The 23831-nt window shown below is 35.2% G+C and overlaps 1 protein-coding gene across 1 annotated transcript in view; it reads left to right on the top strand.

Annotated features, from left to right (window-relative positions):
• Positions 1-576: 576 nt before the first annotated feature.
• LOC121314758 (retinoic acid receptor beta-like) overlaps positions 577-23831 on the top strand; it is a 218895-nt gene continuing 195640 nt past the window's right edge. Inside the window, exon 1 of the mRNA XM_041248407.1 lies at positions 577-852. The gene's annotated coding sequence lies outside the window, so the exon portion shown is untranslated. The remainder of the gene's footprint in view (positions 853-23831) is intronic.

Below are 23831 nucleotides of genomic sequence, written 5' to 3'. Positions count from 1 at the left end.
GTAGGCGCTTATAAAATACCTTGTCTCCCACTGAGCTACCAGATGCTACTAATTCAGAAAAGCGCACATTGTAGAAAATGATGTAGGAACCCTGTACAGTGTGTAACACAGTCAGGGGCCATGCACTGCCTAGGTTTCTACAGCTTCCATCACATTGTATCTGTCTTTTTTGTACATATTTTAAAATCCTCACTTTACCATCTCAGCCAGAGCCACCTCTGGTTCAAAGGCACTTTGTGTGCTCAATATTCAGTGTCTTATTCTTGCTATGTTGCTGATACAAAATCAGACTCTTGTCTCAGAACAAAGAGCTCAGAACTTTCTACGATTTTTATCTCATAAATAAAAAATGCACTGAGTGCTGAGCACTGTGTTGGCGGTAAAGCTGCAGTAAATAGATGTTCAGCATCTTCTAATATAAAAGAGGGCAATCCAAAGTGGATTAATGCTTTCAAAAGGAGGCCTCCCACAGCTTCCTGATGGAAGCTCCCCTTGCAAAGCCCAGTGACATATAATCGAGCGCTTGAATTATTACATTACCAAGGGGTATTGTTTGAATCATTGCCTTCATTGTAACCTGCCAGGATTTTATTGAGGCACTCGCTGTGCTGTGTTACAGCAGCCAGAGCATGAGAATAGGTGCAGGTCCTGCGCTGCGTACTCTCTTCCAAGAGTGAAAACTGAGATGTTGTAGATTGGTAGTCTAATAAATATTACAAGGAAATGTTGCTTTCTAATGTATAGAGCTGATGACAAGCACTGCCAGCTGAGAAGCAGAGAAGAAAAAAAAAAGAAAGATCAACCTGGGCATGAATGGAATGAGAAAGCTGTCCAAATAAGAATGTACTGCTGGTAAGTTGAAAGCTTGTTTATTTAACACACAATGTTCTGAGTCTGTATGAGTAAAACAAAATGACTGTGATAAATGTGCAAATAGCAGTAATGGCTAAGCTTTGTAGCTGGATTGTTTCAACTAGCTTTTAAATACTGCACATGCATGCAAAGGTTTTGCAAACATTTTTAAACAGTATTTTTAAGATTCAGCCGAGCTATTTCAGCACTTTGTTTTGCTGTGGTTACTAATATGCATTTTCCCTGGAAGAGACACAATCTGCATTTTGGACTAACATATACTATATTGTTTTAGGCATGCTGGCTCTTTGTTGCTTCAAATGTTAGCTCAGGGTCATTTTATGTGGTGTCGGATCCTGTCCTGAATAACCCTGTTTAGATTTGGTGACCAATATAATGGTTTCAATTAGATTTTCAGTAACTCATAAATGCAGATTGCTTAAGGCAAAATGTTAAGGCCTTAAAATGTTTTTATTTGTATTCTTACGATTCTCTTGAGATGTATGTTTTGCCCTTGTCTGCTACTCCAGTTTGGAGAAGTGCTACCTGCCTGTACAGTAAGACTGGATGGAGGTTACTGATGTAGCTTATATACTGTTTCTCATATAAACTCTCACAGCCTCCTTTCAGAACATTTTTGTAATTTATTTATATTAGTAAAATGTAAGTCGAAATACTGGCTAGAGAAGATGTTTATCGAATGGGGATTTGGGGAGAATATTGCCTATGACCATAATAAAGAACACATAGATTTTTTTTTATTTCACAAAATATATTAAATATGTCTTAATCTGAACGATATGGTTGCTGATATTTACTTTCACATGTTAGGGAATTTTCTCATAGCAAACAGTGTTACCAGAAGGCCAAATATTAAAATGTTTTATAATTTTAAAGATTTTAAAGAATCGTTTGTATTGCAACCTTTTAAAGGCACATCAAATCTTTAGACTCCCTAAAATAAACAATAAAATCAACCACACATTCAGTATAGAATGTAATAAAAAGAAAGGTTTGATTTCACGTTGCAATCTATGTCTACAAAACCAACTTCAAAGGACTTATCAGCACTTCCTTATTTAAGCTTATTTCTGGTGATTTTCATGCTTCTGACGGCCTTTGATGTTTCAATCAGCTAATACCTTATGATATTATATATATGATATATATATATATATATATATATATATATATATATATATATATATATATATATATATATATAATACACACATACTTTTTTTTCCATGGTACCAAAATTATGAATTCATTTAAAGTTATAAATTTTAAATGATTTTTCCGGCAATTAGTGCATGCATTTACAGATGCTCAAATAAAAAGATTTATATTTATATATAAATAAAATGCAATATATATATATATATATATATTATAATTCAAATTATATGAGAATATATGGATGGTTCTTAGCAATAGAACAATTAACCCTCATGAAGTGACTTTGACAAAAACACTGACCAAGGCCATTGAACCTCATGACCAGTTCATGCAGTTGTTCAAATTCTCAAAATCTGGATATGCTTAACAGCAAACCAACACAGATTTTTGTCATTTAGTGTGAGTAGTTTTAAGACAAACTTTAAAAAAACACATCAAATCGAGCACCAATAGGGTTCTAAACTAGGTTTATTGGTGGACTTTGAAGTCCACAGATGTTGTATGTTTTTTTTTTCCTTTCACAAAAAAACTTTACCCCAGAGTCTTTAAAAATGAGTAGCTGTTGTTAACTGTTTTGACAGTATAAGTGTAGGCACTATACATCTAAACAAGAATCTATATGCATGCTGAGAATCTAGAATTGATGTTAATCACAATGCATGTCATTAAAACATGAAAGTTAACAAAGTTCCTGGTTGAAACAAGGTTTTATTGGAGATTTGAGTACCAGGGTTGAAAATCATTCCTTTAGATAATAATCTGACATCCTCTGAGAAACAAAAGTGCAATTACAACATCTAGCCAGAAGGTGGCACTATGAACAAAGTAAAAATGGCAAATGAAAAAAGTAACACCTTAAAGGGGAAGTAAATATAGCTGCAGTTTCCTTTATTTTTCTTAATTCATTTTTATTGCAAGCCCCTGTAATGAGAATTATCATTCTGTATATAATACCTCATACATAGAGACCGGGTTAGTTGTGATAGGCTAGCGTAGTGGTTCTCAAACATTTTTTTGTTCGCGAACCACCTGAATTTATTTTTTTTTGATCTCAGTGGACCACACAATAAACAGTATAGCTTACTGAAAAATAAGCACATAAAAAGAATAATAATAATCACTGTAATATTAACAATAACCATAGACAACTTTTTTTGTTTTAATTCGATGGGTAGACCTGTTTCTGTGAGTAAAGTTATTTAAAAATTAGAGTTTTAAAGAACAGTTCTAGTTTACTTTTCATTAACACAAATTTCGCGGGAGGAAAAAAAAAAAGGTTTATTTTTAAATGGATAATTACTTCACAAATTGATTTATGTGAATTAATCATTTGTTAAGTTACATCCACGAGGTACTGGTACAGTTGGAGCTATAATCTTTATTTATAAAACTGAATGTTTGGATGCTGCACGCTGATTGGCTGTTGAGGATTTTTTACCGTGGAGTTGCAATGCATGGTGGAACTTATTTTTGCTGAAGCATAGTTCAATTTAATATCAATACACAACATATTGAACTCACAATAAATACATACATTGTTGTGTGAGGTATTTTAAAGTTTTCAGAAATGAGTGACATTCCTTTGTCATATTTGATCTTTTCGGAGACATGACAGTAGACAAGTGGCTAGAATTATTTTATGTCATACCATCTGATTGTGAGAATGCACAAGCACGTTTCAAACCACTTCTTACCAACTATGGTAACTATGCTTCCTAAGATGTACCCTGTCATTCACTATATAACCACATATTTATTTCTCTTTGAATGTAATGTCTTTGTGATGTCATTCACTATATAGCTAATGATCTACTGTTCCTTTCTATTTAAACCTTCAGGCATCACGGTACCTAGTCTATTTATCCATTTATTTTATTTTATTCTTCTATATTGTACATTATCTAATTTTATTTCTTCTAAAACCACAAACTTCAGGTCATCCATGGTATGTCTGTTTCTTGTAAAGTGCTGAGCTATTGGTACATTTTCTTTTTTATTTCTTATATTTGATCGGTGGTTCTGTAGTTTTTTTATATAATGATGTACCTGTCCTTCCTACATATTTTCTATATACATCAATCCGTCACTTATGCGTCCGTCACGCATCCACCCGTCACATATCCACCCTAACTGCCACGATCTGTCTCTTCAGCAACGTTAGTTTATTATTGAACAGGGAAGATCAGTTCATATATTGTAGATCCAGCCAAAGTTTCCGTACACCGTGTTGTATGTGAGTGCGCTGCCACTGCTGTTGGTGTCACGTGAGCTGTTCTGTGTGTTGATATGTAAATAAATCCTGTTCGCCTGCGGAGGGTCATATCAACTTCAACCTCCGTCTCGGTCTCCTGCCTGTCACTCAGCAGCGAATGCATGTAGCCACACGCCAAAGTTTTACCCTGTCACAAGCATTACTACCCTGTATCTGTCTAAAAAATTGATTTAGGGGAGCTCCCTAATAAAAAGCTGAATCTCAAAACAATAATTATATGTGTATAATGGTATTTAAAACAGGATTCATTCATCCGACTTTTTATATATCCGCCCTTACTCTGGTCCCACCACAGTCAGATATGCGACGGATTACTGTTTTCTTTTTTACTCGGTTGGGGAAATTAAAGACCCCCCCCCCCCCCCCCCCCCCCCGAATTGGAGGAAACCTCTGATGGTCCGGTTGGAGAGATGGGCACACAGGCAATATTCTGTTGGGCAAAGACATATCATAGATAAGAAAGAACACGAGACTCCAATGCAGAGGAAGACCAGTTGACATTGGCTGCTGCACCTATGCAGATGGAATAAATATTATGTTAATTATACGAAAAACATTAGAAAATACCTATTATTTAGAAAGTGAACTAAACCATTTTTTACTGTGAATATATATAATATATATATATATATATATATATATATATATATATATATATATATATATATATATATATATATATATAAATTGCCATTCGCTGTAATAAAACACAAGAACAATTCCAAGCGAAATCTCACAGAACTAAAACAAGCCCTTTTTGCCCTTCAAAAAGCAGCTATCACTTGTTGACTACAAGTGTGTTGAGAAGGTGGAGTGGTTTGCTATCGCCCGACCAAATCTACTCAATTCCAGCTATAAATCACATCGCAAGACTTTCACAGCACCGGATTTTATAGTCAACTTCGAACTGTCAAAAACTATTGCGTATTAAGCAAATAGTAAATAAAAAATAAATAAATAAATAAACAAAACATCCTGATATTTGCAACAACAAAGAAAAAAACAATACATGCCTCAAGACACTCCAGTGACCTCATATATTGAACACTTGCACACAACACTGAATAATTTAAAATTAATAATCTACAGTATGAAATATTATTATATGTACATACCTATTATTATCATAATATATGTTGTGTTTGTTGCACCCTTAAACGAAATACGCACAAGACTATTTTCTTCTTTACTACTTTTTTTGCACTAGTTTGAGTTAAATGTTTAATAAAGCAATATGTATTATTTATTTAATACATACGAACAATAAACACTTTTCTGCTCTCGGAGAGGTTTGCTTGAAGCAGTGTCTATTTCAGTGATGGTAAAACTTTTTAGATATATTTTATTTTATTTCTTATCTTTGTAGTAAGCTACGACTACAGTACATTTTATATTTTTAAGTCCATGGACATATTCACACGTCATCTGTGACGTCACCCACCTCTGTTCAAATGATTCATTTCTTAAAGGCACAGAGCTCCATTACATTGAACTTGAACAAATGTAAACAAACTAGAATACTAATAAATAACGTATGAATGTTTTAACCACTTTAAAGATATTAAATTCTAGTTTTAACCTTCTAGTTTTTTGGTTATTCTCGTAAAGTATTTCAAAATGAAGCCCAAATTCTCGGCATGTAAGAACAAGCCCACCGTTCCCCTACAGGGGAGAACACATTTTATTTTGGCTATGCCGTGCCAGCATGCTAAGCGGTCCCCTTGAAACTTATAAATACGTGTAGATAACAACATTACATAATACATATAACGGTAGCCTAACTGTCATCTCAGAAACATCAAGATGAAGCTTTTAAATTTGCTTTGGGTTTTCGACAGAAATAATAATAATAATAATAATAATAATAATAATAATAATAATAATAATAATAATAATAATTATTATTATTATTATTATTATTATTATTATTATTATTATTATTATTATTAACACAAAAATACAACTAACCGACTTTAATATGCAATCAACTTTTTTTTCTCTTCACGGCACTTTCATTATATCATGCACAACAGGGCTCTGGGCAGCACAATGCCAATCGGGTATGAGGATGCTGGTATTGCATGGTGCTGACACAAGCCAGGGCACGGTATGAAAATAATGTGGCATGCTTTCATAACAGTGACAGAACAATGCAGCGCAATGCTGCAGTCGTTGTGGTAACCAGGTAATTGCCAAGTGTGTGTGTGTGTGTGTGTGTGTGTGTGTGTGTGTGTGTGTGTGTGTGTGTGTGTGTGTGTGTGTTTCTTTCAAACTCGGGAACCTATATTTTTCAATATTTTACACAATAAAAATAAAATCAGATTATTATTATTATTATTATTATTATTATTATTATTATTATTATTAGTAGTAGTAGTAGTAGTAGTAGTATGTAATAGCATTCACTGATATTCAAACAAAGCAGTAGTACAACACACATTTTTATTACATTTTTTTTTTCTGTCCTGACGTCTTCGCCTGCCTTTTTGCATGTTACTTCCTTGTTTGCACCCCTTCAAAAGGTCACAAGTACTGGCTGGGATTGGTCAACAGCTGTTTTCATGTAGCCTTTGGCGGTCCCTCCTACTCTTGTGAAACTTCTCTCCGCCCATTTTGCGGATTGGAAATGGCTAGTCTTGGTTTCGGGATAAAGAAAATGCGATGTGGTAAACTAGCGATATTATCGCATAAACACTCTTTCAACGAAGTATGCTGCACACCTCATATGTAACATGTTTCAATTGAACATAAACTCTCTAGCAAACATTGTAGCTATACACACTGTTTAGAGTCTCATAAGTTGTCTGTACTGTAAGTACAGTCTTATGTGCACAGGAATCCAATGCAAGTTTGAAAAAAATATTTAGTTCCTGTTTAAAAAACAAGCATTTTGAGTTTTAGCATACTGTATGCATATTGTAATATACAGCTGCTGAAAAAAAATAATCTATTTGAACATACATCATTTGTTCAATTTTTATTTCTGCAATAGTGAACACTTTTGCCACCAATTTGTTGTTCGTTGTTCCTTGGATGGCAGGAGGACCTCAGTGGAGAAAGCAGGGTAGCTGGAAAGCTCTCATACACTTGCTTATTTTCCACTGCAGTGATGTTGACAAAATGATTCTGAATACCTTATGTCTGTCAATGCGGGTGCACGGCACCATCTGAAAATAGATCATTTTTAATTCCTCCAAGGGCCAATAGAAGATTTGACATGACTGATGCCACTTTACGGACTCTTTTGTTTATTAAATGTGCAGTAATGCGTTTAGTGTTAAGGGGTATTCTCCATTTGCACAGCCTCAAGAGAGTGCAGTCATTTTGTTTTAACATGCTTATCCTCAAGTTAAATACCTTGGAGTGAGAAATAACAAATGTTCTAATATCCTATCGAGAGCATGCTATTCCTTTCTAGTTTCCCCATAGACTACCTCTGGTTGCTTATTGGTTTCCCAGTACAACAATAATGCTTCTCCAGTCAAAATGAAATGCAATGATCTCCCTTTTCCCTTATGTCTATATACTATACAGTATGTATGTACAGTATGTGATAGGGATGTGGACAAATTGTGGCTACAATTGTTTTACTTTTGTTTACCTTTGATTCTAAAAAGATTTGTACCCAGCCCATACCAAATGTCTATCCCTCGATGATTACCGCCTCTTAATTTCTTCTGGGGAGTTGGGGAATGAAATCTGCAGCAAAGTCTGTTTTTTCAGAATTGTACTGTAAAGCCATCAAATTTGAGAGGGAAGCATCAGTAATGTGAATAGTTTTGAATACAGAAGCACCTGTCAAGTACATTCATCCCTTTATCATAGGTTGACAAATCACATCAATGTATCAGAAATCCTATCAATCCCCTTTTAAAGATTCTTGAAGTTATTATCCAACCCTTCAGCCTTCTGGCAAACGTGTGCCTCATATACTCTAATGAAAATACACTACTCAAAAAAATAAAAGGACCAACCATTACATATGGCAAAATGAACCCAGTGAGCATGTAGTCAAAAAAGTTATTGAGACATTACCCAAGTAGTGCTTATTTGTTAATACATTGTGATAGCTGTTAAGTTGCATTTTGCACTTAAAAGCAGGTACTCCTATTTAGACTTCAGATTTGATCATTAGTCAAGTGGCTGCTCAGCTGATAAAATTGTTTGTTGTCGTTGGTTTGGGGATCATGGCTTCAAATGATGGCAAGTGGTGGCAGATGATGATTTTTGAATGAAAACCAGACTGCCAGAGTTGTTCCAATGCAGAAATCTGGGGATACACAAAGATGTGTAGCTGGTCATTTTGGTTAGACCCCTTCTGTTGATTCCAGATTGTTGACACTTTATCAAACAACAGGTTTGTACACTAGACGACTTGGATAAGTTATGGGAGGTCAACCAAACCAAACAATGGCCTATATAGTATCTACACAATAGGGACCTGGGGAATTGCCAGGAATTGTGCATGGGCTTAATATTGACATCAGGACAGTAAATGGATTCGTCATAAGCAACCAGACTCTGAGAAGCAGATTGCATGGGTCTTGTTTTAGGTCAAGAAGATCAACTGCAGCTCCTCAATTGGCCCCACAACACTGAAGAGACTGCTGATTACTGCCTTGGTCACCAGAACTGACAGCCCGAGGAGAAAGATTTGCTCAGCTCAACATCATATAATATGACTGTTTTGGAGGGGACTCACTAAGGGTGTCGGGTGGCATTGAATTGTATTGTACTTCCAAGGGGCAGATTTACAACTAAGGTAGTCTTGGGCCCTGCAGTAAACTATTTACTGGTGCAATTGGCCCTGAGTTGGGTCTGCTGCAAGATAATGCCTGTTGTCGTACTGCCAGGATTGTCATGAATTATCTGGAGCAGGTGACTTTAAAGGTTATGGACTGGCCATCTAGAGGTCCCGCTTCTGTTGAAGAACAGATTTTAAAAAGACTTGTTAGCCCTGACCATGGGGAAACACATAATTGAGGGGACGACAGTTCTCACTCAGCATACATTATGAATGAGGAATCTTCTGTTCAGACACGTGGGTCAGTGAAACAGTTAATTGAAATGTGTAATTAAAATGTAAGTAATATTTAACATACTTTACACAATAGAACACTGGTTTTATCCATGTAACAGTTTAATGTAGATGAATTATATCGATAGGCATGGACTATGTAGGTCTTTAAATATAAATCAAGTGAAGCAACACTCCATATAGCTAAAAACATTGCCTTTATTTGTTCTGCCTGTATGTACACGCAGAACAAATAAACACATGCTGCATTGTCACTCTGCTGTGCTGTATACCTCCTATAGTATTGTGTACCATCAATGTGACATAAACCTATTACAAAAAATGTCATGCAATATAAATATTACATTATTATTCTGGCAAGATATATTCACAATAATAATAATAAAAAAAAAAAAAACATTTTGCATAACCCTAAGTATCTCTGGGCAAATTGAGCATTGAATACTACACAGGGGTGTCTAATAATACTAATGCTGATAAAAATAAAGACCAAAAAAACCTCTGGTCTTGAAATGTGACTAGCAACCCAGGTAATTCTCATATACATAAACCTAGAATACAACCTACTAAATCACGGTTAATTCAGCAAAAAAGTAATAGATCACATACCACGAACAGTAAAATAAGATTTGAAACAAAGCATTTTTTATTTTAGGACCATTATTAACATTTTACACGGTATCAAATATGATCATAGCATCAATTGCATTAGGCAATTAATTTTCAAATTCACCTGTTAGTGTAATGTTGCAACTGTGTTTGGCATTTTCAGGAATAAAAAAGCTAACATTGATGACAGTGATATGCTGTTGGATACATGTTGTTTCAGTTTTACATGTTGGACATGGAAATGAAATGCCACTAAACAAGCATCCCCCCAGCTTTTACCTTGGTATGTGTATTGCCTGTACAATAAACAGTATGTTTTGCTATACACCCCAAAGTAACTTGAAGGACTTTTGACCGCTCTATCGTCTCTACAGTATTTTTTTGTGCACATGCATTAGATGACTATGGTGTAAAGTGATTACATAATACTTTTGGACTGCTTTAAGTAAGAAAGTGAATGAGTGCATGTATAGGATAAAAATATGCATATACAATCGAAAGATTATCGGATTATAACTAAATGCAATTCAAAATTCCTGTAGGAGGCTAGGAGTGTAAGACAAAAGTTTGGGGAAGATTAGTGCAAAATCAAGGCAACATATATGTCCCCATTCTAAGAAAGTCATGCAAAAATGATATGGGGGCATTCCCAAGACAGGGACAGGTTGGCAGAGCTATTTAAGAAAACTATTGTTCAAATTCTAGTAAAATGTTTCATGGACATTTGTTATGAGATCCTTCGATATGGATGTTGCTCATGGCAATGGGTATGCCTTCATTTTTGGTATATAGCATGTACCCTATGTATAACACCCTATCCCTTGTATAACAGTCATTATGGGACAACCACGGGTTATATTTAAAGATGTGGTGATTATTTTTTAATTTACTGTGCATTGTTAAACACAGCGGTCCAGATAAGCTGAGTACCTGCTGTTTTAACACATTAAAAAAAATCAGAAGTACATACTAAATTTAAATTTAATACACAAAAATATGCATAGCAATTTGGTGCAACGATTGTCTGTCTCCCCTCTCGTCTTCCCTAAGACTAACTACATCTCCCAGAATACAATGTTTTCAGTTACTAGGAAACTGTACACAAGAAAAAACAACCCAATAAACATTATCCAAACTCTGGCTAACCCTGTTGTCTTTGCAGCCAATCGCAGAATTAGAAAAATTTGAAATTGTTCTGATACCGTGAGACATGTGGCAGACAACTTGTTGGTTGAACAAAGTACAAATATCTGAAGCATGTATTGGCTCCAAACAACTTCACTAATAACATCTGACCTACTTGTAAGCAATCACACACTTGATGGCGTGGGTTGTACTGATGCCTGGTTGTGCCTCGCCTTGTTTCAGAACAACCCACACCTTTAGTAGGGGATAAACAACGATAAGTGCTGAATCTAAATATAATTCACTGTTTTGAGTGCCTTTAGGAACGAGAAACTGCAGATTAGTTTCTTACAGATTAGACACTTTTGAGTAATTTATGTCACTTAAAATATTTATTTTTAATTGACACTTTCGTTAATAAGATTCAATTGATTATTAATTTGGTAAATGGATTTGTTTTTTGCTCTTTTGGTTACATTTAGTTCAACCAGTTAAAATATTTGTCTTTCATATTGTTTGAATGTTGTCATGAGTTCCTCGGAGTTTCAGTTTTAAATCCCACTTACAGACAAAAATGTCTGTTGTAAGTGAAGATTGTAGCACTGACTGAGTTTTAGATGTAGAACATAAAAGTGGCATTAACAAAATAAAAATGCAAAAAGCAAAGAAATGTGAGCTAGGAATGGAGAGAAAAGTTAGTAATCGTTTTGCTGAACCTAAAACAGATGACGATCTAAATATAGTTGCCAGCAATTGGTTTTCTAGAAGTACTCAGGAAAAATGTAAGTGGGCTGTAAGCTTGTTTGAACAATGGTTACACAAAAGAAATGCAAAAGCCATATGAAATGAGAAGTGCTGAACTGAAATGCAAACCCTTTTCTAAGTAATACGTTTGAAATGTGTAATATTAAAATGAACTAATTGTTGCATAAAAAATGGTAGTTGCTTTTCTTTTTAAATGTTTTTTTATTTAGTAGTCAGCAATTGATTTTACCCTGTTTTTCTCCAATTTCAAATATCCAATTGCATTTTTAGGCTCAGCTCACCTCTAACTCCCCCGCGCTGACTCGGGAGCGGTGAAGATGAACACACGCTGTCCTCCGAAACGTATGCCATCAGCTGACCTCTTCTTTTCACTCTGAGGGCTTGCCATGCAGCCATTAGTTACAGTGTCAGAGAACAATGCAGCTCTGGGCAGCTTACAGGCAAGCCGCAGGCGCCTGGTCAGTATACAGGGGTCGCTGGTGCATGGTGAGCTGAGGACACCTTGGCCGACCTAAGTAAATTCTAAACACAAAGCCTTTGTTTATTTTCACCACAAGTCCTCCAGACTCTTGAAGTGGCAGTGTGGCTTGCTTGCTGGGAGCCAGTCATAGTAAACCCAAACAAAACTGCTTGCTGCATTTTAAAATACAATGTCTTCAATTACTGTACTGTTGTTTACCTGAATAACTGTTGAAAGGATACACAATCCCTTTGTAGTTAAGGTCCAACACAACTACGCTTAACCCTGGTTTTAGAAATTGTTGATCGGCTGCATTCAGTACTAAAGCTTGAGGCTCAAAGGTATTGTTGCTGCACATGATCAGAAAAGTCACCCAAGGAGATTGATTAATATTTTATATTTGTATAATTCAATTTACTTTCTTATATGTAAGACTAATGAATAATTTTATGAAAAAAGCTTAATACAGTGCCTATAGAAAGTCTACACCTCCTTTCAAAATGTTCACCTTTTGCTGCCTTATAACATGGATTTAAAATGCATTAAAATATTTTATTTTCATTTATCTAGAGATCCTACCCAACAACTTCCAAGTGAAAAAAATATTCTGGAACTTTGTAGAAAATTAATTAAAAACTAAATCTGAAATAGCTCGGTTGGATAAGTGTCCACTCCCTCTTTGTACTAGCAAGCCTAAATTAGCTCAGGTGTAACCAATCACCTTCAAAATCATATACCTGTAGCGATTCACATGGATAAATTCAGCAGTTCCTGTAGGTTTCCTCTGCTAGGTAATGCATTTCAAAGCAAAGACTCAACCATGAGCACCAAGGTGCGTTCAAAAGAACTTAGTGACAAAGTTGGTGAAATTCAAAGGCCTTGAATATTCCTTGCAGCACGTTCAAGATGATTATTAAGAAGTGGAAGGTGTATGGCACCACCAAGACACTGCCTAGATCAGGCCATCCCTCCAAATTGGATGACCGAGCAAGAAGGAGACTGATCAGAGTACTAACTGAAACAATTGTCGCATCCCCTATTATTGAAAGCACATTGGATCTGGTAACCACTTATCCACTGATTACAAATTAAAGTAATTTTAATTTGCATGTTTAAATACATTTTATGGAGTGTTGAGTTTAGCAGTTCCCTGATTTTAGAAAGTTTATTTTAATGCTCTGTCATTGTCTCATTTTACAATATCCACGTTGCAAAAAATGACATTTTTTTCCCATGCGCTTTAATAAATTTGGAGATCTAGAAGGACTGATTCCTTAGCAATGCACACACAGGACTGAGTCCATAGCAATGCACACATGCTCAGTCATTCTTACATTGCTGAGTTATTGTTTTTGCAAATAAATACCTGACATGTATTTTCTCATTACTAAATGTGTGATGGACAATGAAGCGGATCTAACAGATTGTGATAGATTGCTAAAGTAGTCATCCGCCAGCAGGTGTTTCTATATCCACGATGGCATACCAGGGCAGACAAGCATCCTAACCACTATGCAAAAGACCCAGGCTGAAGTGCATTCGTGGTTTAAAACGTTTGCCCTAATCTCTAAGAACTTTTACAGAATCTATGGCACATATTGCTGGCTTTTCACAAGGAACAGCTTGACAATGAATGATTCACAGACTCAATGACCATTCTAGAGAACTTATTCTAGAGAACTTATTACAAATTTCCATCCCCCAGGTTCCCTGAAAGAGAATAGAGATTTTATCAGAAATACCCTGTCCTGAACTGATCCACCTACACAAGCTAAAAATTTAATGACATTTCTACCACGATAATCTGTCTTTATTGTAAAAAAATGAATAAATACAAAAGCATTCATGTAAGAAAAGCATACAATGTCTAAAACCTTAAATAATTTATCAACATCCATGGTACTAGAAGTTGTGACAGCTAAGAAGATGTATCTTCCATATCTCTCTTCCTCAATAAACAGCTAGACAATACAGAGGTTTCAGGTTACAGTTTAAACACTGGATGTTTCCATTTGACAAATGCCTCCAGCTGTGTATGGAGTGTTCATCACTGCATTGCTAAAATGCAAACACAATCTCATAAAACGAACTACCTCATCTTTACTGAAATGTAACCTCACGGGATATAGTAGTGGAGAAGATTAGACAGAATTATATAACTCTTTTGCCCGTGGTGTTCACAAATCATGCACATCATCACTAATAGGCAAACCAACCAATATATACAAACCAAATTATATACAGCTGTGATATGGAGTGTTCATCCCGTGGTGTTCACAAATTGCTAATCAAATGCAAACACAATCTCATAAAACGAACTATACTATGGTCTTTACTGAAATGAACCTCACGTGGACAGTACTAACTAGTGGAGAAGCTTAGACAGAACAGTATGGCTTGTGGTGATGTCAGACCAGGAAAGATTTGCAAGTGAATGAGCTGATTCCCGCTTTAAAAATAAATAAATGAAACAAAAGGTTTGAACAAAACAAATACTTAGACAATGAGGTGGGTGGACAGTTCTTTGAACAAGTGTGGTTGCTGAATGAAAGACAGAACTATAAAGAGCTCTGTGAAACAGTATGTAGCTTGTGGTGATGTCACAGACTCAGGAAAGATTTGCAAGTGAATGAGCTGATTCCCGCTTTAAAAATAAATAAATGAAACAAAAGGTTTGAACAAAACAAAACGCCACTATGGAAATGCCTTGATACAGTAAATAACCCCGTGTGCGTGAGTTTGACTAAGAGCAGTTAAACTTATAGTACACAAATTGCTTGTACCGAGTACATTCGATTAAGAGCTATTAGTCAGTACATTCAATGGATAAGAATGAGCACTTATACCCCAACATAAAACCTCAGATAAACTCAACATAAGATGACAATTGTTCGAAGGGGCAACAGTACTAGATACATCTTAGCCTGTTGAGCATATTACATTCTATCAAACCTCCTCTTAACGCGTACTATTTCCAGTATAGTTCTCACCTCCTATCTGTCTTCAGTAGCACATTTGTCAGGATTCCTTTATCTAGCAGTTCCTCTCTCACTCGGGGTTAGGAAGAGAGTAGAGTGTACCGAGACACGATTGCTAAGCAATGGGGAGGAACTATGTCAACTAACCGGAGGTCTGCATAGGTTTATTAGACCCTGTTAAGTGCACTATATAGAGACACATTGCAATCCCTGTGCTCAAATATTAACACATTGAGACATTGCACAATAGAAGTTATTGTGCCACAGACTCCCGGTGCCTAAATACAAATATACACAACTAGAATTAGAGCTCATGTTACATAGTCCAGAATTATACAAGCGGCACGGGCAGAGAGTAGAGAGTTAGTGACAGAAAGAAGAGCAGTTCCGTATCCCCCAAACACGGGACTCGTCCCGGGTGAGTAGTCCTCACTCTCCCGTTATTCCTTTCTTCCACCCATCAATCTTCTCCCAACGCTCATACCCCTAACCCCTTCGCCAAATAGACTCTTAGAATGATTTGAGCAACTAGGGCGGAAAAAATACAGCATAGATCTTATTGGGTCAATTGCATTATTATTTTTCCCCATTATTATTCTTATTATTATTATTATTTTTATGGATTTAAGAGCGATAGATGAATAAACAGCTTTTCATTAGCAATGCAAATTACTTAATCTAGTATTAATAATTCTAGGCATTTACTTGCTAAATAATCTTGGATTACTGCTTTCGTGTTTTGTGGCAAAAAGCCTATCACCAGAGAACTTTTGATCAGAACGAATTACAGCAACATCTAACGAACATTATCAAGAAGGAAGCCCACTGTTAACTTGTTTTAACCTATTGTCCAGTAGGTAGTGAAGTACGCCGGTTCTAACTGAAAGACCTTGGTAGATTCCATTCTTTTTATTTTTTTATTTTTTTGTTTGTATTACTATACTTGTGGGGACTTCTCATTGTCTCTCACTATATTTTTATTTATTATTTCTAACTCCAATCAGACAAAACTCCACACAGGGTGAAAGTTGACAACTTAATATTTGCCCCCCCACCCCCCCCCCCCCTCATTCATTAATTTTTCGCAAATGTTATACCGAAGTTTGTCGTGTGATGACGTACGTAAGAGTAAATTAAATGCATATGGCATATTTGAGGAGGCTGTTTCTCAGTGTCATTTATACAGGGTAACAGTAAACAGTGTGTCTATATAGTACAGTACTAAAATTTTTTTTACTTTAGCCTATAGGCTACCGGTAACATAAATAAATCATACTGCTGCATTCTCTGTACACATTACTGAACAGGGCGGAAATAATACAAGATCATTTAAATTGAAACTAAACTGTGTGAGATTTTTTTTCCCCAGCATTCAAGCTATTATAAAATACAAGACAGTTATCGGTTCTCTGTTTTAAGTTATTTAAGAGCGATAGTCTGCATTAAACAGCTTTTCATTAGCAATGCAAATTACTTAATCTAGTATTAATAATTCTAGCATTTACTTGCTAAATAATCTTGGATTACTGCTTTCGTGTTTTGTGGCAAAAAGCCTATCACCAGAGAACTTTTGATCAGAACGAATTACAGCAACATCTAACGAACATTATCAAGAAGGAAGCCCACTGTTAACTTGTTTTAACCTATTGTCCAGTAGGTAGTGAAGTACGCCGGTTCTAACTGAAAGACCTGGTAGATTCCATTTTTTTTATTTTTTTTTATTTAGTTGTCAGCTCTTTTTGAGTACTTACTGGTTCCAGAGAAATCCAATCTGGTCTGTCACACTCTGCGCAGTGAACACAATAACTGTTAGCCTTCTAGCCTCCTACAGTATGGACCATTTAGACTATGTATAACCCAATAAACGGTTGGTTTTATACAAATTGTGAGAACTATTTATGCTGTTATGAGGACCTCTGTATGTGTGCACGCTGTTTCTCTCTTTTTTAATTTCTTTATTTTTTTTTACATATTTACTGTACAATTTGAACTAACAGTAAGATGAAGCAGATAATATTGGATTATTAAATAGTCAGCCTCCCAACTACTAACCTCCCACATACGTCCCCTTAGAGCCATTCTGATCCATAGTAAAAAAAAAAAAAAAAAAAATGTTTGTCGACAAAAAATGAAACATTTGCATTTAGTGCTTTTCCATCACTATTTGATTGAAATCTACAAATTGCATGTATTGCATATTTCAATTTTAAACCTTAACTTAAACTTTCTTGTGCACTTCTGCTAAACCGAAAGCTGACCACTTTGCAACGTAAAACATTGCATTTAGGACCTAGATTCCATCATATTTAACGAAATATCGAAAAAGTTGCATGGACTTGATATTTTCAATTTTAAACGCTTAGTAACTGAACCAGTAATTTCTCCTGAAACTTTCTTGTGCACTTCTGCTAATCACCGACCCACTATCAAAGAAGAGAACTGGTTAAAAATGAACTTAGTTGACTAAGTGGCGGACCTTACCTTCATCTCCTATTGAACCCTTATAGGTGAGAGCTGATGTGATTGATGGCTCTTCTTTAACCAGCGCAGGCTAAAACAAGCTTGCGATGGGCTGCAGCTGGCAGTAAAGATTATTGGATAGATGCCTATTTTTTGTTCTCTCCTGGAGTATTAGATGAACACTGGGAAGAGAAGCCCCTTGCCACGTGCAGCTGTAGATCTCTGGTACATTCTGTACTTTTCAACATGTTTCATTAGGCAAATTCAAAAACATGCTGTTTTCCAGCATATCAGATTTAATTTCTAATTACTTAAACCAGTGATTGGAACAGAGCAAAGAAAGTAAGAACGGAAAAAGATTTAGTTTGGGCCTGCCAGTTTGTGAAAATTGATAGCCATGTGGAATTAGAAGCATCTTTTGCTGATCTCGGAGGATGTCAGATGTAGCTGGCATGGTCTGTCCAGTCTTTTCTATTTTAATGTAATTCAAAATAACCCGAAAACAAATGATCTCTACAAGAAAACCAAATGATTCCAGGGGGCAATAAAAAAACCTAAGTCTTGCTTTCAGTAAAGAATGTCTTCTAATTTAGGAAATCTGATGGTCACAATTGCAATAACACGGTAGTGAGGAGGTGTTAGAAACATTTTAACATGCATATCTACTACAGAACTTAAAGCACCACGCAGATCTTTGTTATACCTCAACTACTCTAAATATCTCAAATCCAACTAACATTGCACTAGGGATGTGTTGAGTACTGGGATCCAACTGGCACCCATTACAATAAGGACAATTGTATATGATTTGTTCCTATACCTTTGTAAAGCCTTATACACACCACACCAGCAAGTCATTCAAATTGCAGTATGAGACACAAGATTACATCGAAACTAATGTCTAAACAAATATCTATACAAGACATAGATAATCACAGTATGTGTACTCTATGGGACACCAAGTGTAAAGCTCAATACATAACTGTTAACAAAAACATACTTAAAAGTTTTGAAATGTGTACTTTCAGATATCATTTATAAATATTGAAAATGCTTAAGACAAATTCAAAATCAATATGACAACTAAATCTGAAAAAAAAGCTTCAGTCTTTAAATCTATTTTTTTTTTTTACACTTGGCAAGTCAACATTTAACTGATATGTTAAATCTGAGAATCTGCAAAATTAATCACTGAACTTAAACTTGGAACAAATGGAACTTATTTTTTTTTTTTTTACACTTGGCATCAACATTTAGCTAACAGATGAATCTGAAATACATGATCGTTCAGCATTTTACAGTAAGTTAAATCTTTGTCATTAGCAATTAAATCTGGAAAAAGAAATGTGGAAAAAAGAAATCTGGTTTGTCAAAATAAATATTTCTTTTGCATGCTAAATCTGAAGCTAACATGCAAATGAGTCCCTGCCCATTTAAGTGTTTGATATAGGCATTCTATACACAGAGGAGGCAAGGAGTTTTATTTTCTTCAGTGCGCCCTTCAATAAAACTGGATTATCTCGCACAAGCATTTCAGTTCGCAAATATTATTTTATCTTTTCATGCAAATCGAAGATGTCATCGGTCCCAACGTTATGATTTGGTGCCAAAGAAATAATTCTGTCAAAACCATGCATGTGGTCTGCTGGGATGTGAAAGGCGGCTGCTCTCTATAATAGGTTGTGCAATATATATTGATGACAACATTCCTCTCCACCGCTTCCCCGCCTCCCTGCCTCCTCTGTGCAAAGAATGCTACGTTAAATGCTTAAATGGGTGGGTACCCCCAGGTCTCTTATCTTACATGCACTGTGCAGTTTGCATTGTTTTACAATCTGAGTAAAAACAAACTTGCAACTCAAGACTCGGAAATGTGAAGCTCCCTTCCGACTCACCTTGACTCGCTTTGTTGCATTGTTTAGGTACTTTCCTCACAAATGAATTTAGATTGGATACACTTCTGTGCAGCACTGTTCTGATTAATGGTTGTTCAAAGACATTGCTGTTTCATCATCACAGAAGTCAGATTACAATATATTAGGGAGATTACAGCTTTATAAGCTTCCACCTTCAAACATTGATTGATCTTGCGTATATAAATCATGAAAATAATAAAACTGAGTAGCTTTTGATACAGCATTGCTCTCAGGAGGTGTGTTGCATTTTGTTGATACAGAAAATGTTCATGTTGGATATGATTTAGAAGGTGACTATTCCTTTTGGTTTTATTATTAAATTAATGAGCTGCAGGACAATTGTTTTGTTTTGTTTTGTTTTCAAATAAAAGTTTGATTCAGAGATAGTGAGTTAAACCTTTTTATTTTTCAGGTATTAATTTGGTTGTAAAACACCATCAGTGTTTCAAAGTTAGAAGGCTGCTCAGGATTGAAGTTTACAATAAAAGACCGATGGAACTATACACAGCAGGAAACATAATGGATAATATAAATAACATTTTAAAAAATCCCTTTTGGCGATGTGTCGTATTTTAAAGATTTTTCAATCCCATAGTGCGATCCCAGGTAGCAGGGATTTCTTACTCCAAAAGGTGATTTGTGTTGGGAAAGGAAGCTTTGCATCAGTACTTTAAAGCCACTGCTTCTGCTATAACATTGTTTCTAAGGTCGTAAAACAGTTCTTTTTGTTTGACCTCCGAAGGAAATTATTTGGTTAGCCAAGTCCTTCCATCTTTTTTTTTCTTTACTTGAATTTTTCTTTCGGCAGTCGCATACTTAATCAAAATTGTTTACGACCTCTTCCATTAAAACTTCAAGATCTCATTTAGCTTTCCCAAAGCCTTTACCTTGCCAGTAAGGGCTATCTATATTTATGTTCCAGCAATGTCTACTTTCCAAATCCGTCTGTCTACAAACAAGGAAATCTTTTAAATATATGGACTTTTAATGGCCCGTTTAAATTCAGTTAATGAATATGCATGTTTTATTCTTTTTAGAAATAAAAAAAACAAGCGATACAATTATAAATCACAATGTGAAATATAAAATTAAAAGAAAGTATGTATGTAGTTTTTAATTCAGTTACAGTATAATATTTATTCACAGTAGCAGTCTCCAGAATTCTGCAAAATAATTTGGAAATGCCAGTTTTTACCAGACAATGAACACTGATTATATTGTATCCAGGTTGCTCTGAGAGATGATCTCTTCCTGGTAGCTCAAAAGCCAGTGTAAGTAAGTCCAAATAGATCACTGAACTAATTAAGATGTCAACATGAAGAGCTTGGTTTTAACATTGCTTTCACATCCCTGCTTGAAGAACACTAGCATTAGTCATGTGGTGAACAAAGCAGCCCAGGGAATAAAACAATCTATTACAGTGGTGCTCATAATCATTGACACCCTGTTGTTTCAAATAATGTAGAAATCAAAATATTAATACATAACATTCAATGATAATAGATTACTGTGTTAAAATAAAAATGTGCAAACTAATGTCTTGATCATAATGGATTTAATACAGCTCCTAGATGACTTCATGTAACCTGCACATGTTTTTGCTCCATTCTTTTGCTGCTTATCAGATCAATCTTTACCACAAGCCTAAAACAGCACATGGCCTGTTTTGCACCCTGTGCATCATATTAGAAAACTGAGTACATGTTACTAGGCAGGCATAAAATCCAGGGTCAAGGTTATTTTCCAATCTGTTATTTTTCACTACTATGCCATGAAGTTACAATAAATAGATGACAGTTTATTTTTCATAAAGGCTGTGAACTTAATTTTATGTTGTTTTTATAGATACATATGCTCTCAGTCTCAGGTTTCATGGTGATGTCTACCTTCTATTATATAAATAGCTTTCCATTTTAATTAGTTTGATATTCTTTTACATTCAAAATATGGAAAAGAAACACAAAGATTATACAGGATTGTGACAGAATGGTCAAGTGGTGACATCACAGACCAGGAAGCTGACAAATGCAAGGTACTGTGTGCTAAGTCGCAAATTTGCAATTTCTTTTATTAATCCAAAAAACAAGTATTTAAACAAACAAACAAAACACATACACAAAACAAAACGGCACAGTGGCCAAAATAAACGTGCAATAATTGAACAAGTATCTTGCTGGTGTAAAGCCAGAATGAGTAGCAATTGTTTTCAGTTTATAAATCTTACTGTCTCTCCGTCTCCTTTCTCCAAAAAGTCCCCAGCTCTCATCAACCCAACAGGAGTGACTTCTTCACTGTTATATATGTGGCCATCTCCCAATTGGTAATTACCTGATTAATTTGGAGATGGCCACATTACACACAAGTTTAACCGGATGAGGAATTTTAAACCAATCCACGCTGTAAAACAATAATAGCAAAACTTTGTTTTAAACAAACATAAAACAGTACATTTAAATAATAATAATAATAATAATAATAATAATAATAATAATAATAATAATAATAATAATAATAATAATACAGAATAAACACAGGGGTGGGGTATACCCCATCACAAGGCTATACACAAAGACACATGATCTGCTCCTTCTGAGGTGAAATGTTGTTAACCTTGGCTATATCATTTAGAGACAGGCTTGCAAATTGGTCTGCATGCAAGCCCAAAAAGAATAATATCATGACAGCCTTAGGCAAGAGGAAATTAATGCTTATCATTCTGTATTATGTGCTCAAACTTAGGTTAGTAGAACAGTTTTGCAAGATGTCCAAGACACAGAGTTAGCTTTTGGCATTTTTATGCTGGTTGACATTTCACATTGTGTGCTTTTGAAAATTATTTTAAGAACAAACAGAAAAGGGGTGTGATGGAAATTTTCTGGAAAATATGCTCTACTTAAAATTTTGTAAGACTTCCCTCCACCCTATTACTTGCTTGCCTTCCTTCCATACATTTTGTGGAATATTAGAGAGGTTGGTGTCGTGTGTGGAAGATAAGACTTTTTAACTAACTAAAAAAAAGTAAAACCATGAATTTAAAACAAAGAAAGACCAAAACACTAGTCATGTAAGAGCTATAACTAAAGCTCACAGTGTACAAGAAATAGAGAATTTTAAACAAGCGAGGCAGACTGTAGTCTCCAAGTATCCCTGTAGTTATTGCTTCAGTAAATGCTTGAAGGCTAGGAAACTGTATCTATTTATTTATCTATGTATTTATTTAAAAAGAAAATATAAACATCCATTCCATGATTTTATCTCTTTAGTAAGCTTGCGTGGATGATTCATAATATTTTATCTAAATCTTCCAGCTTTTTCTAAGGTTGGAAGTGGTAATTATAGTATACAGCGTAATAGGCTGTGTTAAGTGACTTGACTTGTATCTATGGTACTTTCATGGATGCTATCTATGTAGATAGCAGGTGACTGTTTTACTTGCAGATTGAAAAAGGTTAGAACAAAGTATGTACTGTATATGGCATCAGCTCAGCATTTATCTGTGTACAAAACTTTTTTATGTTGTATTTACTCAACACAACCTTACTAACTCTTTATATTGCTGTGTAGCAAAATTATTTTGTTAAATCATAATGCATAATTACAGTTTACAGTTTTCAATTAAAACTGATAAACCACAGCCATGTTCTATTGTGTAAATATCAATAATACACACTTTATTTATGTGTGAAAGACAAGCCAAGCCAAGATGCCATTCTTGACAATGTAACATTCTTGACAATGCATATTTGAGGTTAACACTCATGTTGCTTTAAGAAACCTGAGCCCTGTGTGTGTGTTGCTAAGGGCAACAAAGGGCTGCAGTTCCGATATCCTGATGAAGCATGGATATCTCACAGATGTATGTTTGAAAGTATTGCCTCATTATAGGGAATTACCTAATATACAAACAGAAATGCGAATGTGTCAGCCAGTAATGGCTCTGCAGAACTCCACAGTTAAACAGGACCTATTCAAACAGGGGGAACAGTACTGTTGAGCTGCCTATATAAACTGTCATATTTCTTCTTGGGATCTTAGCACTGTTCAAAAGTCTGACTAAAGAAACAAAAGAGTAAGCAATATCCGAAAAGCAGTTTGTTTATGGATAAAAATTATACTTAACAGTAGATTTTAAAAAAAAAATGATATATTCACTTGATCTAAACAATGGAGGATGTCT

The sequence above is a fragment of the Polyodon spathula genome, chromosome 4 (assembly GCF_017654505.1).
Source record: "Polyodon spathula isolate WHYD16114869_AA chromosome 4, ASM1765450v1, whole genome shotgun sequence".
Taxonomy (NCBI): Eukaryota; Metazoa; Chordata; class Actinopteri; order Acipenseriformes; family Polyodontidae; genus Polyodon; species Polyodon spathula.
The sequence above is the reverse complement of the archived record's forward strand: the minus strand, read 5'-3'. Positions and strand labels throughout refer to the sequence as shown.